General features: G+C 43.0%; 1 protein-coding gene across 9 annotated transcripts in view; it reads left to right on the forward strand.

The window, feature by feature from the left end:
• Nucleotides 1–992: 992 nt before the first annotated feature.
• KDM4B (lysine demethylase 4B) overlaps nt 993–17373 on the forward strand; it is a 224851-nt gene continuing 208470 nt past the window's right edge. For 2 of the 9 annotated variants that reach the window (XM_043502584.1, XM_043502588.1), the window contains exons 1-3: nt 1201–1379; nt 15405–15639; nt 16340–16489. The gene's annotated coding sequence lies outside the window, so the exon portion shown is untranslated. Of the gene's footprint in view, nt 1380–15404; nt 15640–16339; nt 16490–17373 lie in introns of all 9 variants that reach the window. The other 7 variants (XM_038383773.2, XM_043502583.1, XM_043502586.1 and 4 more) reach the window with 7 other exon arrangements.

Below are 17373 nucleotides of genomic sequence, written 5' to 3' on the forward strand. Positions count from 1 at the left end.
AGTTACCTGGTTTATCAGTTGTGGGAAAGAGGAAACTGCTGTGGGGCATTTGTATCAGTGTTGTATGACAGAAAATAAATTGAGGTTTTCACAAACTTCTTTGAATTGCATTATAAATGTTTAAATTCATGGGGGAGGGAAGAATATCCTGCTAGTTGTACCCCAGGTGTTGCTGCAATTTAGATGTCAAAACTGTTCTTCTTGTAGACTAGACTAAACCTGGATGCAAAGGATACTGTGGCAGGGAGGACAGGTGCTGGGAGTGAGTTCTTCAACCCTTGCCAGAAAGAATACTTAGGTGCTACTGCCTGTTCTTCCCTGAAATACAACTAGATGGGAATGGGAAAGATCTCTTAGAAAAGCTAGCCTAGGCAGCTTTTTATCTTAATTAAAAAGTACTTTCTTTCCCTGCTGGGTTAACATAGAGGAAAAGCGCCATTGCACGAAGGAAGTATTTGTCATGATTGTGGAAACTTGCAGCTGGGACCTGTGCTTACCCCGGCGACAGCATTTTTAGTGTAGGCAGGGTTGGTAGAGAAGCGGGTTGTGGCCAAGGGTAGGTGGCTTTACAGGGGCACGGTGCAGAGCTCTGCAGCAGAATGGCCTGCAGCTGTGTGCACAGGGTGCAGGCTGGCGCTCTACCTTACCCTTTGCCCGCTGGGAATGTCTTCCAGGGCAGGCCCTGAGAGCCCAACGCGGTCATCTCTTGCTCGACGGGCTGGGGAAGGAAGGTGTAGCCCTGTCTGAGCCCCTCCTCTCCCTGGAGAACAGCCCTTGGGCCCCTGCCCTATTGGTGCACAGAGCCCTGCAAACCCCCCTGCTTGCAGCTGTGCCGCTCCTCACGTACTCACTTCCCTGCAACGGAGCCTGACAGCAGGGTCGGGGGCGGAGTGACTGGCACCTCCACCAGCCCCTCCCAGCACGCTTCACCCTCTCTCACCCAATAGCGACGTCGCAGGGGCGGGGCTTTCTCGTTCCTCCAGCGGGTTGGCAGAAGGACGTTGAGTGGCGTGAGCGCGGGCAAGGGGCCTGCCTGATTCGGCTCCAGGGGTGGGCGGGCCCTCTCTGAGCTGCCTCTTCCACTGTGGGCTTGTTGTTCGGCAGAGCGGCCGGGGAGTGGGGGACGCCGCTGCCCGTCACGAGCCAGTCCACCACTGGGCGCGGAGGTAGGGGCGGCCTGGGCCAATGAGGGAGGGAAGGGGGCGGGCGGCAGGTGCTGGCGGTGGGATATTGCCAATATCCACCCTCGGCCCCCTTTCCGCTTTACTCCCCCCCCCCCCGCCTCCCGCCCCCGGGCCGCGCCGCGCCGTGCTGGCTGGGAGCTGCGGGGTGGCCGCCGAGGAGGCGGTGCGGGGACGGGAGACCGGCCGCAGGCTCAGGTAGGGCCCCGCCTCGGGGACGGGGGATTCACCTCAGCGGCCGGGCCGGGCCGGGCCTCAGCGGCCTGGGGCTCGGGCACCCCCCCCCCCCCCCGCGGCCGGGGCCGACGCTCTCACCCCGCCCCGTTCTGCCTCCCCCCTCACGGGACCCGGCCCGTCCCCGCCGTCCGCTGCCTCGGAGCAGCTGTTCTGCGGAGCGACTGGGCCCGGCCTCGCTCGCTCCCGGACACCCCCCCCCCCGGCGCTGGGGCTTCTCCCTGCCCGGGACCCGTCCCTTCCCCCCGCCCCCTGCTCGGGGCCGGGGCCCTCCAGCCTGCGTCCTGCCCTCAGGCGCTACCCCCCCCCCCCCGCCCCGGGCTGGGGGGGGCCCGTTCGTGGGGGACGCGTCTCCTCCCTCGGCCCCCGTCTCCCTCCCCGCTTTGTCTCGGGGGTGCCTCGCCGCTGCTGCTGTTTTAGTACCGTTAACTGCGCTGGCTGCTCGGAGCCCCCCCTTCCCCGGCCGCCCTTCTCCTGGGCCGGAGGGGGGGGGGTCGCTGCCCCAGGCTTCCCGGGGAGAAGCGTCCAGCCCCCGAGAGAGCGGAGCTGATAGTCCCTAGACCTGCCCCGGGTGTGCGTGTGTGTGGGGGCTGTTGGAGGAGGAGGGATGGCAAGCGTGGGGGTGGGGGTGTGTGGGGGGTAAAGTTTGGAGAGCAGTGGGGGGGCTGTTGGAGGAGGAGGGATGGCAAGCGTGGGGGTGGGGGTGTGTGGGGGGTAAAGTTTGGAGAGCAGTGGGGGGGCTGTTGGAGGAGGAGGGATGGCAAGCGTGGGGGTGGGGGTGTGTGGGGGGTAAAGCTTGGAGAGCAGTGGGGGGGCTGTTGGAAGAGGAGGGATGGCAAACATGGGTGTGTGTGTGGGGGGGTTAGGCTGGGAAAGCAGTGGGAGGGGGCTATTGGAGGAGAAGGGATGGCAAGCATGGGGGTGTTTGTGGGGGGGAAGGCTGGGAGAGCGGGGGGGGCTATTGGAGAAGGAGGGATGGCAAGCATGGGGTTGTGTGTGGGGGGGCACAGTTGTAAGCCCCCCCTTAAAAATGTCTGTTAATGTCTTGTGAAAATAAAGCAAACTGGGTGGGTGGTGGGTGAACATGATGTGCCAAGGCCCCAAATGTGTCTCGACGGGCCTGTGCAAGCACTGGCTCTTGGGGGGGGGGGGAGTGTCAGTGGGCTTGTGAACAGTTGTTACATGATGGAGGATTTATTTATGCGGTGAATAGTAAATGAGCTGGTAAGCGATTTACAGCAGGATTTTTCTCTGTGAAAGGAGATGTTCATGTTTGTGTCTTTGTGGGGGGGGGTTTGTTTTTGGTAGCTGCAGATAGGTCAGTGGTGTACTTTTAGTATCTCACTAGTTCACAAAAAGCTCATATTTAGTGGAAACGTGGGTAGTACTGTTGTGGTACTAGAATTGGCACCGTCTAGGATCTGAATTTAGGCTTTTAGGCTCTAAAATATAATCCCAGTGTTAATGGAAATGTCCTTGTTTATATTTAGACATTTTTGCCCTGAAATGTTTGCAGCACAAACATTGCAGCTCTGTGCTGCTGAATGAGAAAGTGAAAATGATTAGCTGGGTAGTTTCCATACTGTGATCCTGAGCTGGGAGTGGTCTGCAGAGGACTAGTTGGCTGGTCATATAACGCTGTCCTCTTCTTAAAAAGAAAAGGAGTACTTGTGGCACCTTAGAGACTAACAAATTTATTAGAGCATAAGCTTTCGTGAGCTACAGCTCACTTCAAATGCATCCGATGAAGTGAGCTGTAGCTCACGAAAGCTTATGCTCTGATAAATTTGTTAGTCTCTAAGGTGCCACAAGTACTCCTTTTCTTTTTGCGAATACAGACTAACACGGCTGCTACTCTGAAACCTGTCCTCTTCTTGTTTCTAGCTGAGAAATTGTGTTTTAAAAATAGCTAGAAATATATGAAATACTTTTCTCAGTGGTAGTATGTGATTGCCCACTCCCCTCCTATTGGTAATCTCTATGATTGAGTATGAATGCGTATGAGTGTCTTGTGGACAGTCTGTTAATTAAACTGTGATCTAGCTTGTCAAAAAGATTGGTAGCCCCTGAATTGGAGAACTTGCATTCTTCAAGATGAAAGTGTTGCATGGAGATGGAGGGACAATATAAACTGTGAAAAGTAATACTAAAAGCGTATCTATAATCCAATTTAAAGTGTTTAAAATTGGGCAAAAACTTGGTTTTAGAATGTTTTTTTTTCTGTGGCATTTTATATCTCTTGTAATGAACAAATATGTTATACATATGGATATTACCTCGGTGTAAAATTCAGACCTCATAAAATTCAGTTAGCAACCTGTTTCCCAAAATGAGGATCAAAACCTCATTAAAGAAGCTCTGACAATTTAAAATCCAACCTGTTTTTTTGGTGTTAAAGGTTGGAGGATCTACTTCAACCTCTGATATTCCCTTCTACTCTTTGTAGCTTTATGTTCCCAGTTAGCTGTTTTAAATATTTGTGCCCTACTGCTGTGCGTATTAATGAGAATGTCATATGGAAGATGCAGGAGGTAGTTGTCCCACTGTACTTGGCACTGATGAGGGCTTAGCTGAATATTGTGTCTGGTTTGGGGCACCATGCTTTACGAAAGATGTGTCCAAATTGGAGAAAGTCCAGAGAAGAGCAACAAAAAAGATAAAATGTTTAGAAAACCTGACACATGAGGAAAGATTAAAAAAAACAAACAAACTGACCATGTTAAGTCTTCCATCCATCCATTGCATCCCCTGTCATTCAGTCCCAGTTTCTAGCAGTCAGAGGCTTAGGGACACCCAGAACACTGAGTTGTATCCCTGACCATCTTGGCTAATGGCCATTGATGGAACCGTCCTCTTCAAAGTTATCCAATTCTTTTTTGAACCCAGTTATAATATTTGGCCTTCACAACATCCCCTGGCAAGGAGTTCCAGAGGGTAACTGTGTGTTGTGTGAAGAAGTACTACCTTATGTTCGTTTTAGCCCTGCTTCCCATTAATTTCATCAGGTGACCCCTGGTTCTTGTGTTGTGTGAAAGGGTAAATAACACTTCCTTTAGTTACTTTCTCCACACCAGTCATGGTTTTATAGACCTCTATCACATCCCTTCTTAGTCATCTCTTCGCCAATCTGTACTGTCCCAGACTTTTTAATCTCTCCATGTGGAAGCTGTTCCATACCCCTAATCAGTTTTGCTGCTCTTCTCTGTACTTTTCCCAATTCTAAAATATCTTATTTCAGATAGGGTAGCCAGAACTGTATGCAGTGTGAGTATATCGTGGATTTATATAGTGGCATTATGATATTTTCTGATTTTTTTTATCTAGCCCTTTCCTAACAGCTGCTAACACTGTTACCTTTTTTTTTGACTTGAGAAAAGAAGACTGAGGGGGGATCGGATAACTCTTCAGATAGGTTAAGGGCTATTATAAAGATGATGATTGATTGATTGATCTTCATGTCCACTGAAGGTAGGACAAAAAGTAATTTGCACAAGAGAAATTTAGGCAAGATATTAACAGAAAATGTTCATACTTTTAAGGATAGTCAAGTACTGGAATAGATTTCCAGGAGAGGTTGTGGAATCCCTGTCATTGGAGGTTTTTAAGAACTGGTTAGACAAAACACCTGTCAGGGATGGTTTAGGTTGTAAAGCATCCCTGACGGGTGTTTGTCTAACCTGTAAGTATACTTGGTCCTACATCTGCATGGGGGATGCTGGACTAAGTGGCCTGTTGAGGTCTCTTTCAGCTATATGATTCTGTTTTTGTCTTGAACTGAACTGCTGTTGGATCACATGTAATGGAAACATATTATAGCCTGAAGCCCACACCAGGGTCTCACCCTTTACCACAGTAGTTCTCAAACTTTCCAGACTACTGTACCCCTTTCAGGAGTTTGATTTGTCTTGCATACCCCCAAGTTCCACATCACTTAAAAATGATTTGCTTACAAAATCAGACAAAAATACAAAAGTATCACACTATTACTGAAAAATAGCTTTTCTCATTTTTACCATATAATTATAAAATAAATCAAGTGCAATATAAATATTTTATTACCTTTCAGTATATCGTATATAGAGCAGTATAAACAAGTCATTGTCTGTATGAAAGTTTAGTTTGTACTGATTCCGCTAGTGCTTTTTATGTAGACTGTTGTAAAACTAGGAAAATATCTAGATGAGTTGATGTACCCCCAGAAGACCTCTGTGTACCCCTCCAGGGTTATGCATGCCCCTGGTTGAGAACCACTGCCTTAACAGATAGGTTAGAAGTGTGGGTTACTTACTGATTTACAGATTGTAGCAGGCACCTTTAGTGATCAAAAAGAAATTCAGGTATCTTGCATATTCAAAACTTGGACTGTTCTTGTGGAATAACCTTTCAGAGGAATTTTAATGACTGGGAGAAACTTGTATATCCAGCCATAGTGGGTAAACATATTGCCTGTGTGATTTTCTTTTGCGGGGTGGGGGGAATTTATTAGCAATTATATAGTTAAGTTTTCTGGTAGGATAATCAACTGTGATCCGATGAAGTGAGCTGTAGCTCACAAAAGCTTATGCTCAAATAAATTTGGTAGTCTCTAAGGTGCCACAAGTACTCCTTTTCTTTTTTCTGAAAACTGTGTTATGATAAACAATGTCTTGGCATTTAAGTGGCCATAATTAGGTTACAAAGTTTACACCTCATTAAGATGAACAGGGAAATTCACACTTGGTGATGTTGTTTCAGTCTGTCTTCCTGCAGGCTGAGACAACCATGCATCTGTTAACACATTGAAAAGCGTCTTTACAACCATAAGGGCTAGGAACTTTCTAATTTTTTTAAATTACATTGAAACATCAGGAACATAGAAGAATCTGGGAGACAATGAATAAGTTTTCCACCCCTTGCTCCCCTAACTTTTCAATGTTTTGGGTTGAAATATAGAAAGTGCATTGTGGTAGTTGACCACTGTATCTCCAGTTTTTTTTTTTCCACCAAATGCATCCGATGAAGTGAGCTGTAGCTCACGAAAGCTTATGCTCTAATAAATTTGTTAGTCTCTAAGGTGCCACAAGTACTCCTTTTCTTTTTTCTCCATTGGTTACCTTCTTCCATCTATGGGCAGCATTACATGCAATATAATGTCCATTAGTTGTCACCCATGTTCCAAATCGAATTTGGCTGTTTAAGTGAGAGACTCATTTAATACTGTTAGAAGCCATTATGGTTGGTGTGGCAAAGCAGGATGGTGGTGTTTGAATAACAGGTTTATAATCCATGTGCTGCATTATGTACTAAATCTTGATTTAAAAATTATTGCATGTATAATCTAAATCTCAGATGTTAGTCAGTTTTAAAACGCACAGTAATGATTTATCTTTATCATGGGCTAAGTACAAAATCCTCGATCACTAGTTTTCTTGGCAAATATTTTCTGTCACTGGTAACATATACAGGAGGCCAGACTAGCTGATCTAATGAGCCTTTCTGGCCTTAGCTGTAAATCTAGGGTATTTTTAAAAAAAATTTGTTGGATGAAACAAAAGTTTACACCACTCTTGGACTGACTTCACAGGATTTCAGAGCGAAGGGAATAGCTGTAGTAACTAACTACAGTGAGGATGCTATAAAGAAGGTAACACACTATTCCTCAATAGCAGCGTACCTCAACCTTTCCAGACTACTGTACCCCTTTCAGGGTTTGTCTTACATAGCCCAAGTTTCACCTCACTTAAACACTACTTACGTACAAAATCAGACATAAAAATATGAAAGTGTCACAGCACACTATTACTGAAAATTTGCTCACTTTCTCATTTTTACCATATAATTATAAAATAAATAAATTGGAATATAAATATTGTACTTACATTTCAATGTATAGTATAAACAGCAGTATAAACAAGTCATTGTATGAAATTTTAGTTTGTACTGACCTCACTAGTGTTTTTTATGTAGCCTATTGTAAAACCAGGCAAATATCTATATGAGTTGATGTACCCCCTGGAAGACGTCTGGAGGGTATGCATATCCCTGGTTAAGAACCCCTGGTCTATAGTAAACCATTGTTGAGGGATTTGCTCTACTGAACTAATTCTGTTTGCTACTCGCTATAAGTTTTTTCTTATTCTTGGACCAAATATTACCTGTTGTTTGCTCAACTTATGAATATGGCCGTGAGATTAGTTAACAAATAGCATATGATGGTAGGAGAAGTATTTGAATTTATATTTGCATGGTTTAATAATCATATTTCATCATATAAGTTGTGCAACTCCATAATTATGTACTTGTTAGATGGCTGAAGGCACTAGAAAACACACCTGTGCTTTATTGTGCTGTTTTGGTATAATAAGACCTTTGGTCTTTCTGTGCTTTGGCCATGGTGATGGTTTGTAACATTTCCTCTGGACTGTCACACCAATTACTTTGGGTGGCTAGTAGACTCATTTTCCCTATCCCCAAAGGGACAGGGCAGGTTCACAGATTTTATTTTTAAACTTGATTTCAGAGTCACTGTATTTGAAGCTGCAGTTTGGTGAAAAGGTGATCTTGTTTGCAGTTCAGAGTTCATCAAGAGCCTGCCTTGAAATGTTTGAGAACTCATGCTGCTCAGAATCTGCAAGATAATGTAGGGCACTAGAGAGAGCTCAGTAGGACTCAGAGGTCTTATGCCTTCCTATGATATTTTAAGAAATATTGTAATATCGAACAAATATGGCAAAAGTTCATTGTTGGCCTAACAACCAGCATTTTCTTGTGTCGGTAATGCATATATTAGGGTTTGAGGCTGTAGACTCGAGAGAACAGAGCTGCTTATTAAAGCTGAATTGGAGAACTTTATCTTCATAAGAGATTAAGTGAACAGGGATGCTATCTTGCTGTCTCCTGTGTGACATTTATGCTTCATATATTAGTGTCTTTGCTTTTGTTTTTTTCCTTCTGTATCCAAGGCACCTTTTTCAATATTGTTTCCTGTGAAACTAGCTTTCTTTGTTCCAGATTTTGTTTTAACTTTGGGTTTGATTTGCAACTCTTTCTACAACCATAACTTTTTAAACATGTATTCGAAATTCAGGAAACAGATTTGTATAATGTACATTTGAAAACTGTTTTACATTTTTCCTGGCTGCAAAGCTAATATGTGTAAAAACTATCTTAATTCATACAAATTCAAATGCTTTTTCATGCTTTAAAGCTTTCTTCCAGAATAGCATTTTACTGAGGTATATTTCTAGAGGAAAGTAGAATACACTCTGCTTCTAGGTCCTGTCTTTCTCTCTACTGTCTTGTACTTGTGCTCAGTCTTTTCCTGAGCTGGTCATTTTCTGGCAGTGCAGCTGCCTTAAAGCTTGAAATCTAGGTCAGTGTGTCACACCCACTGTAGGCAGGGCCTATGAGCATCTTGTATATGAGAGTGCTAATAAGAACTTGAATTCATAGGACAGTAAAAGCATTTATTAAAATCTCATGCAAACGAACAGTAAATATCTGAAATTACAACACCATAGACTACAATCCTGCAATAACATTTTCAGCAATTTGCTCAATTTGAATTTTGGTAATCATGGTAGAGTTGCTGAAGACTATTGGGCTATTGGGAGTTAATCTTTATGAAGCTATTGATCTGCTATAGGAGTTGCACTGAGTGGTGGAGTAATTAGGTTATAATAGTGTAAAATTATTTCAGATGCTCTGATAGGCAAACAGTAAAAATAGACTGTAGATAACTTCTCAAGTTTGCAGCACTCTAGATTCTGAATCAATTGTTGCGGAAAGATCTTAAAATTATTGCCTAAGTAGAAGTGTAAGACTAGACTTTTCAAGTTACCATGCCAAGGGGAAGAAGCTGCCCGTCACCACAGCCTTGGCATTTGAAGTGGAAAATCCTGAGGGCTGGTTGACACTACAAAGTTAGGTCAGATTAACTGTTGCGTGGGGCTGTGAAAAAATTCACTCTCTATGCGGTGTAATTAAGATGACCTAAACCTCAGTGTGGACACTGCTAGGTCAACATAAAAGTTCTTCCAAGCATCTAGGATAACTGCATCTCAGAGAGGTGTATTTACTACAATGATGAAAGAACCCTTTCTGTCGTTGTAGCATCTACACAGCCGTGTCTGGACAGGGAACACTGTAGTGTTCCTAGTGTAGACATTCCTTCATGTTGTGGGGTTTGTATCCTGGCTAAGTGCATTATCTGAACTGCTTGCTTTAGGAAGAAGCTAGGACCAGTGTTAAAGTATAGCACCCAGGACAGCAATGCACAGTAGTGTTAGTTTAGGTTTTGTGACACCTTCCTTTACTCTGTTTCAATGTTGCTAACATTAGTGATTATTTTGCCCATTTGGGCTACTTTTCAAAGGCCCTTTGCTAACAAAAGATATTGAGAAAAGGAGTACTTGTGGCACCTTAGAGACTAACAAATTTATGCTTTCGTGAGCTACAGCTCACTTCATCGGATGCATCCGATGAAGTGAGCTGTAGCTCACGAAAGCTTATGCTCAAATAAATTTGTTAGCCGCTAAGGTGCCACAAGTACTCCTTTTCTTTTTGCGAATACAGCCTAACATGGCTGCTACTCTGGAAAAAAAAAAAAAGATTTTGAATCGGCAACAGCTGACATTTGGGGCTACAAATTACTGTCTCGAAAATTATTTGGGCAATTTTACTTAGAGCCCTGCTGCTCCCCAGTTCTGAGGCCATCTGATGGCTTTTTAAATGAACAGCCACTGGGGCACATTCACAGCTGGACCAAATACATCTCTTGCAATCAGCAAAAGCCATGTGGTATATGTGCTGTAGGGAACAGAGCCCCTTTAGCCACAGCAAAACAGAGCTTCTAACTGGCTGTGGGTTGTATCCCGTTGGGCAGGGAAGCAGCCAATAGGAAGGCAGAGGTGGGGTATAAACCTGGAAGTGGCTCTCATGTGAATCAGTAGAGTGGTGGCTGCTGCACCATTTTGCAAACCTCGGTGATTTTTTTTTAATGGCAAAAATTTGGGCATTTTGAAGCAAATTGACTTTCTCTGATCTTGGACTACTTTGAGCTTGTGAACACTGCTCTGTGTTTATCCATGTGCAATTGCTGTCACCCCAGAAGGCAATTCTGAGACCTGCAAACTACTTTATTCTGTATAAGTAGATATATGCAAATTAATGCCATGCCTTGCACAAAGGCAGTTAACTTGTATATATTTATGTTCTGAATCCTAACTCTTGGGTGTCATCTACATTAGGAGGAAAGGTGCTTCTTTCAGTTGAATTAGCTTAGTTGAACTACTTTAACTCAATTCTTCTTGTTGGATTTGGAGCTTGCCAAGCCAATTTACAGCAGCCTCATCAGTGATGTGCAGAGCTCTGGGACGACCACCAAATCTGGTCTGAATGTAGTTGCAGTGATGTGAGACATTGTCTGTTGTTGATCACAGCCACATGTGGGATCCTTTCATTGGTCCTGGGGTAACAGCTGGCTGCATGTTGATCCTGGCCTATTTGAAATTTGTTTCAGAAGAGCATATTAGTGGTGTGGCAAATGAAAGCCGGCTACATGCATGATCAGGTCAGTTATAAGATACTGATTTTTGACATCAGCTGCAGACCATTCTTCATGCCATGTCAGCATCATAGAGAAATCTGGCCATGGAAAGTGGGTCCACAATGGGTACCTTGATGACAAGCACACTCTTGGGTGGTCGAAGAGGTCTTGTGTATAGTCGTAGACTTGGGTTTGCCCTGATCTTCTCAAACATTCTGGCTGTAGTATCCTCACAATGGATGAGTGATGTTGCATAACACATGGAGCCATGGTAGTGGTGTGGGTCAAATTGTCCCAGTTATGATGCTCATAGTTGAGTTACAGTTAGCCAACTTGTTGTGAGACAAATGGAGTCAGACTGGAGCATAGGATTCTGCTGCAAAATAACAGGGCTAAATTGGATGATTGCAGAGTTTGAACATTTACTCATGAAATGAAGGCCAATTTGCTTAGAAGGTTATGTGATCTCACCTTAGTTGCAGTTTTCCTCAGATAGTTAAGATGTGTGTGGGATCTATCCAAGGTTATTCTGAGGTAAACTGGGTGGGATTCCTATTTCAACAATTTGTTTACCTCAGTTGAAAACCCCAGTTAATACCAATCGAGCTGAGTTGGCTCAGTTGAAACCCAACCACCCCTCCCCTCGGGGAAATGTCTTGGCTATGGAGTGAGCTAATGGGACTATTGCAGTATGCAGTTGCCTGCGGTTGGGAATATATATGGTCCTATATTCGGTCTATTTATGAGGCTGCTGCTTCTCTTTATTCTCTGTTCCTCTTCTGTGAAACCTCCTTAGGCTTTCGCATATTTCCTGTAATTTTAGGGGAGAGTAATAGATATTCATTCTTCTGGGATCTGGGTATGAATTGAGTTGAAATAAACTCTACAGTCCTGTTTCTTATATTGAAAAGATAGTATTTAGTAATTTATTTATTTATTTTACTATAGGTTACATTGCTGTCACTGTTAAATTAAAATGTATGAAGTACTTTTTGCTTTTAAACAGCTGCTTTGTTTGTGGTTTAAACTTTGTGTTTTTACTTCATGTTGAAGTAATGTTTAAAAAACTGTGCATTGTTTTTGCCATACTCAGAAGGAAGTTGTTGAGGGAATTGCAGCTATTAATGCACCATTGCATTATTTTACTCGTATCTCATTCCTTGCTCAGTTTCAGGTATGGTAGAATCCACAATTTCTGAGGCTTCCTCATGGGTTTCTCTGTTGCTGTATTTTATGCAATTTAGGACTTTCTTAAAAGGAAAAAATAAAAAACCTAGCTAAAGTGAAATAAATCTAAAGAACTGTTTTGCATTTCACACCAAGTACGTACACCAGACAAGCACCAAAAAAGGGAATAGGTATTTAGAAATTTGGTCACCCTTTTTAGTGTATTCACAGAAGGAGGGCTCCCAGAATCTTTAGCCAGGTTCTTCGAATATTAACCTGATCCTGAATAAGTAACATATGATGTAGTAAGTTAACATTTTATTGTAACTTTGCCTTCATAAAAAGTGTAACCCTGCCCCGGCAAAAAAAAAAAAAAACAAGAAACAAACAAAAAAAACTTGTGCCCTAGGCAGATACTTAATAGTACTAAGAGGTGAAAACTTCATTTGTTTATCTTAGTGGACAACTAACTTTAAAGTCTGGTTATGGTCACTTAATTGGTAACCTAACCTTTAATTGAAAATCTTAAACTTTAGTTGCTTGTCTATATTAAATAAAAAAAAAAAAAGGTGGGCGGGGGGGATGGGACTTGGACCTATGTAACTAAATAGATATAAATCATGCTTAAACTGATTTAGTTATTGAGCTAACATAAACCAAGTGCAGGTACATTATTAGTTTGCATCAGTGTAACTAAAATCAGTGTTATGCCAGTAAAAGTTTTCTTAAGCATGTTAACTGAGACTTGGTTTACGTTTAGTATGAAGTGAGCTGTAGCTCACGAAAGCTTATGCTCTAATAAATTTGTTAGTCTCTAAGGTGCCACAAGTACTCCTTTTCTTTTTGCGAATACAGACTAACACGGCTGCTACTCTGAAACCTGTATACCCTGAACACTCTGAAATTTTCCCTGCCATTGCATTAGCAGTTGTGGAGGTTCACCTATAATATTGATGGTGGGGTATTATTATAAGTGGAGCTTCTGCAGCTGCTGACATTTTAATAACTTATTACTATTTATTATTTGTATTACAATAGCATCTAGAGGCCTTAACTAAGATTAGAACTGCATTGTAGAAACGTTGCAAGGCAGTCCCTCCTCTACAAAGTTTGCCTCCTGTATTTGTCTATTTAAATTGTAAAACAGAGGCACAGAAAGGGGAAGTGACTTGCCCAAGGTACTGTAGAAGGTTAGTGGTAGGTGAGATTAGAGGGAGGTCTCCGGATTCCCAGTGCAATGTCTTAGCATTAGGTCATACTGCCACTGACTGTCATCTAGACATGCTCAAATCCGGGTTAGATGACACATGGTAAAAATGCTAACAGCCAGTGTATGCTATTGCTCCCACACCTTTTAACAAGGCTCCCAAGTGATGCCTTGTTAAAACAGGGAAATATATAGGCATAATAATATTGCTGTATTAATACTGGTGTAATTCCCTATGTGGACACACTTATAGAATAAGAGTGCCTTTTTCTTAATTGGTTTGTCACTAAGGCACCTTCTGAAGAAGTAACATGAAACTGACATGATTGACAGTTTCACTAATGCCAGCAGGTTTGGAGTAGCAGCAGGGAAATTGACCAGGCTTGTTTAGTCTGCACTGCTGCTGCTTGGAAAAACTATCAGCTGGAGCAGTCACAGAACTGATTGTCTGCAGACTAGGGAAGACAACACTACAGAGCTTACCAGATTGTTCATAAAAAGAAAAGGAGTACTTGTGGCACCTTAGAGACTAACAAATTTATTAGAGCATAAGCTTTCGTGAGCTACAGCTCACATCCGATGAAGTGAGCTGTAGCTCACGAAAGCTTATGCTCTAATAAATTTGTTAGTCTCTAAGGTGCCACAAGTACTCCTTTTCTTTTTGCGAATACAGACTAACACGGCTGCTACTCTGAAACCTGTCAGATTGTTCATAGTTTCAGAGATACCTTTCCAAATGTGAAGTCAAGCAACTTAATTTTTTCAAGTCACTATGTTGAAAGGACTTCAGCCCAGTTCAGATATTGCAGTGATTAGTGAGATATAAAAACTTTGATAGATCTGTTTGGATTGGTGCATACTAATTCTCATGAAAAACAAAACTGTCAGGTAAGGAGTGAACTTACTCATCCAGCAACCTAGATGGCAAAATTAAATTGAATGCTTTAAATATCTGTTCAGTTTCATGGTTTTTGTTGGTGCAAAGCTCTGTTAAGCTTTTTTCAAAAGTTGAGCCTACATATTAGTATTTATTTGTTAACTAATAACAGATCAATAAGGTGAGTGTACATGGTGGTAACCTCCATTGCTGAAGAGTACAAGACATACCTCGAGGAAGATGGTCTGAGTGCAATGTAAATTTTTTTAACCTTAGAACTAATACATATTCTGTAGTTTATTGATTTTTTTTTTGTGTGCACGCACACTTCTTGTATGAGAGAAATCTTAAATTTTCAATTATATGAGATATTTAGACTTGGCATTGTTATATCCAATCACCTTCTTATCTGTTTTTCAGTAATTGGGGCTCCTTGTGTTCTTTATTTCACTCTAGAGCAAATTGTTCTTGGACTAGATATGCCTGTCTCCTTTAAAGGTATATAATTCACTGTTTTCAGATTCTTTGGGTAATGTAATGATTTGTGAAAGTTAATTTTCTTAATTGTTAACGACACTTTCACCAGACTTAGACAAGTGCAGTGATGTTTGTTGTCTGCATTGATTAGATTAAGTGGTTAGTAGGTTCAGTAATAAAAGGGCAGTTATACTGAAGAACACTAATAGTCTTGTATCTATTCTTCAGGCTATGGCTACACTGGTACTTTACAGCGCTGCAACTTTCTCGCTCAGGGGTGTGAAAAAACATCCCCCTGAGCGCAGCAAGTTTCAGCGCTGTAGAGCGCCAGTGTAAACAGTGCCCCTCGAGGAGGTGGATTACCAGGAGCGTTGGGAGAGCTCTCTCCCAGCACTGGCACGTGACCACACTTGCATTTCAAAGTGCTGCTGCAGGAGCTCTCCCGCAGCAGCGCTTTGAAGTTTCGAGTGTAGCTGTGCTCTAAGTGAGTACAAACTACAGTTAGAGGCTGTTAGGGACTTTCTTTGATGGGAGGAACAGATAATCTCCTCTAAGGCCTTAATATCTTGCATTGCGTTGGGACTCATCTCTGGAGAAAAGGTATAATGTTTCTTCGCAGCTGATGCTGCTAAGGCCTGGACTATGCTACAAAGTTAGGTCTATGTAAGCTGCCTTCTGTCAACCTAGTTGTGCGTGTGTCTAAATTTTAACTTAAATTTCTCCCACGAATGGAAGTGCTCTGTTACAGCAACGCAATAACTGCATCACCACCCTGAGTTCCACTATGGATGTGTCTGAGGAACCTGAGTCACAGGCTCCTGCCATGATCATTGGGGAGGAGGAAGATGGGGGAGATGCAACTGGGGACACCCAGCTATGCCATGAACCAGGATCTGTTTGAAACTCCACCGCTGACTAGTCAGTCCCAGTATTTGAGCGAGTGTGCCTGATGCAGGAGAAGGAACCCTGGGTAAGTGTGTAAATCTATTTCCTGTTAGAGTAATGTACTGATGGTGCCCCCAACTTAACAAGACACAGCTATCAACTTTTTGTTAATTTACTCACGTTGGAAGAGGTAGTGGTGAAACAAATGGTAAAATTATCTGCTTCATGTTCCCCTGTAGAGTTGGGTGGATGGCTTGCTGTATGGCCATGTGGAGCAGTTTATGTACACAAGGATGACCCTTGAATCCTGAGAGATTTCAACTAAACTTTCATTGAATTACTCTAAAATCTTCCAAAGGTTTATAGGGATGTCAGCCTTATTTCTTCCTCCATGATAGGACACTTTCCTATGCCACTCACTCAGTGATAACTTTGGCAGACACCATTGCAATAAAGAGGCCAGTTGAATATGGGTCTGGGCAGCTCTGGTATGCCAGCAACAGCTGTGCTCTTTGCGCCTTTGTCATACTCGGAGTGAGATGCCAACTAACATCACCACTGCCTGTGGAAAATGGTGTCAGTTTTCAGTGCAAATGCCTTATACTCCTGTGTTCGTGCAACAGCCTCCTTATTTCCCTCACTCCTGGCAAGCACTCCAAAGCAGAAGTATCAAAAGCATTTCTTTTTTAAAATTTTAGGTGATTGAGGGAAGGGAGTTCTGTGTCTTAACTTTTACTTTCTGTTGTGACTCTCCTGACATTGGTACCTCTGCGTTTGACCTGTAGCTGCTGCTGTTGCGGCCTTGAGGGATTGCCCTTCCACACCTGCGGAGTGTCTGAACCAGATAAGGAAGAGAAAGAAGAGGACTTGAGATGACCTGTTCAGTGAGATCCTGCAAGCAGTGCTGCATCAGACCATAAACAGAGGGTTTGGAGGGTGAATATTGCAGATTGTGCGGAGAAAGGCCCAGGTGACCTATCGGGAGAAGAAGAGGGAGATGCATCAGGACATAATGGGGCTTTTCGAGCAGCAAACACAAGGTTCAACAATCACAGGCCTGCCTCTCTCTGCAGTCCATTGATAACTCCATTATAGCACCTCCCTACACCCTCCTCCATATTCCATGTGGCATCAGGAGCTACATCTCTTCCCCTCCCGCTCCATGCCAGGGAACATTCAGGACAACCACAGCTTAATGTGTGCTGACTTGTGAAAGCTGCAGTTGCTGTATGTGTAGCTAAACTTGACATGTCATGTTTTTTCCCTTCTTAAGCTGTGTTCCATAAATGTATTGTTACTCAATAAAATTCTATTGTTTGGAAAATAATTCATCTTTATTAGTTCCCACATGGTACAGAATGCCTAGAGGTACTGAAAGCACCCATTTATTTCTTTTTACAGTGATACGCAACTCATAGCATTAGTGACAAAAACAGTTTTGTGGTACTTGCTGTATGGTTATGATTAATAGATGCATTGTCAATGTTACATTCATAGATGTACACCAAGTACCATGCAATTCCAAACAGGCCCCAAAACAGCAGGGCCTAGGACCAGGTAGGGCATAGTACACCACAGTGCACTACTGTGACTCACTGTTAGTATTTGTTCAGAGGCTTCCCTGAACCATGTATTTCATCACTGAGCTCTTCTAATAGCCCTTGTGCCTGGTTAGCTCTTGTGCCTGTCAGAAGACAGCCTCTGCACCTTCACCCTGTGGCAACTTTTCCATCTTTGCTTCACAGATATGCAGGAGGGTACAACAGGCAGCTATAACCATTGGGAGGCTGTTTTTTTTTCCCCCACTGAGGTCCACTTT

Source organism: Dermochelys coriacea, chromosome 25 (assembly GCF_009764565.3).
Source record: "Dermochelys coriacea isolate rDerCor1 chromosome 25, rDerCor1.pri.v4, whole genome shotgun sequence".
Taxonomy (NCBI): domain Eukaryota; kingdom Metazoa; phylum Chordata; order Testudines; family Dermochelyidae; genus Dermochelys; species Dermochelys coriacea.